Consider the following 2,477-nt stretch of genomic DNA (forward strand, 5'->3'; position numbering starts at 1 on the left):
TTAATTTTTAAAGACAAAAAGAACTAACACTCATTAAAACTCTTTTTAGGCCCTTTGTGCCTCTTTTAAATTTAAACTTTTGTTAAAAGCAAGCAACTGATTTTGAAATTGATACCACGAACTATGAGGTTTTGATCCCTCATTTTTATGTCGGTACGTAGGCATAAGTCCGAAGATCTTGTCAAACACAAAAATATAATTAATGAATTATTTTCTCATCCCCACACTCTATTTATTGAAAACATCTTTACACCAAAACACATGCACACATAAAAAAGGGCTTCCTAGGAGTACCTAGGACACTTTGGGTGCTAACACATTCCCTCTGTGCAACCAACCCCCTTACCTGTAATCTCTGGCATTTTATTAGTTTTGATTTGAAAACTTCTTATCTTTGGGTTTTGTTCATACTTTTCCCTTTTCCCTTGGAAACAATAAAAGTGCGGTGACGACTCTGGTTTTATTGACGTTAAGTTTACCCATAGCTTAATGGTCATGAATTTACCGCTGCAGAAATTAAGTGGCGACTCTACTGGGGAGTAGTCCTCAGTGGGTTTAGCCTACTTTTTTATGTGTATATAATTGTATATTTGATGTTTGTATATTTGTTTGTATGATATAATCTACTTGTTATGCTTGGTGATCTCTGAGTCGTGAGATAAGTTCTAACTCGAACTTGAGTTCAATTAAGATAGGAGGATGGTATAATCATGTTCGACTTATGTTGAGTAGTCTTAACATGTTAGCTTGAGACCCATCTACTCAGTGGAGACCCTTTTGGAGTTATTGATGTCACACAAGTAATTTGTGGTTAGGCCTTACTTTCTCTGATTTTGGGACCGAGAAGCTGAGGACCGTAGAACATTTCACCCAACATGGCCTATTTAGGACGTGGTGCGGAGACTGTTCAAGTGTAGACTTGATAACAGTTGTTACACGATACTACACTCAGACGAGTTTCTCTTGAGAATATTATGGGTTGATGAGTTAGTCATCCTAACCTATAATATCTGATAGATGGAATTAAGACTCTGGGAACTTTTTAGAACATGATCTACAGGTTTTTATCCTTAGTACACTCCTTTGGGGTGGTTCTTGACTTGACTTCGTTCTTGTGATTCACAACAAACCCTTGATTCTTGGTTGATTCAATCAAGTCTTGTCAATATCAATGGAACTTGGGTGTTGATAAGGTGAAAATCATAATCCACCAAAATGGATGATTGATCTTGACAATGACTTAATTCATCCCTTGACCTTTGCTTGTTTTCCTTATGTGTGATCCCTTATTTGTGATTGTTGCATTCATGCATTCATGCGCATGATAACATTTATCACACAAAAAATAACTTCAAGGAATTTAGGTTTTATTTGCAAATATTTTCAGACCATGGATTATGGACGAAGGAACACTAAGAAGTACAATTTCATATGTCCGTACTTAAAAGAGTTAAGGAAGCTATCATACTTTGTATTAGATCCCTTAGACTTCAAGCAACGTCATGGGAAGCTTCTATCTGTTTTGTCTACTGATGTGGTTGAAGGACTCTTGAGTGTGTTGGTTCAGTTTTATGACCCTCTCTACCGTGGCTTCAGTTTTCCAGATTATCAGTTTGTGCCTACTGTAAGACCCTAATTTTGACCCTAAGATCCCTCATGGCATCATGTTATTTCACAAGTGCATTGCCTCAAGGATCATAGCATGTTTGGCTCCTTAACCCTAGGGTTAGGACTTGTTTGAGTGAATTGAGATCACCAAGCATGCCTGTATTGTATGTTACTGCTTTTATTATTTGATTACTAACCAAAAGCACAAAAATATGTCACTAACTCTTTTTGTTTTGAAGCTCAAGTGATCTTGTGCTCCACAATGCTCCTAGGAGGCTCCTAAGCCCAAAGCAATGGCTAGATAAAGATGAGAAAAATCATGACAATGGTCCACAAAGTTCCTAATCATCATATATGTCTCCCAAGTATCTCAATTTGCCCATTTGATCAAGATAACCCAAAGGGCTTGAAGATTGTTTCCCAAGAAAACCCTAATTTCACTATGCTTTGATTGTGCCTTGCCCATGAAGAAATCTTAACCTATGATCAAATTTAATCAAGGGAAGTTCTTTAATTTATCATTTTATGCATATATGAACCTATTTTAGGTATCTCAATCATTTATTCATCAAGATTGGAAGTTTGACTTTGAAAAGTTGACGAGTTAAGTCATCTGACTAAGCCGAGGTTCAATGAGCTATAACTTTTGATGTGTTTGTCAAATGAAGATGACCCCAAAAGACAAAATGTTCCTACGAACCATATGAACAACGTTCATGTTAATTAAAAATCCATTTGAATCTTTTAATGTCATCATTCATTTCAAAACATTATAGGTCATTTTGGGTGAAACCCTAATTTTGGGTCAACTTGCCAAGGGCATAACTTTCTCAATTTTTATGATTTTGAGATGGGACCAAAGTCATTGG

This window comes from Lathyrus oleraceus, chromosome 3 (assembly GCF_024323335.1).
Source record: "Lathyrus oleraceus cultivar Zhongwan6 chromosome 3, CAAS_Psat_ZW6_1.0, whole genome shotgun sequence".
NCBI lineage: Eukaryota > Viridiplantae > Streptophyta > Magnoliopsida > Fabales > Fabaceae > Lathyrus > Lathyrus oleraceus.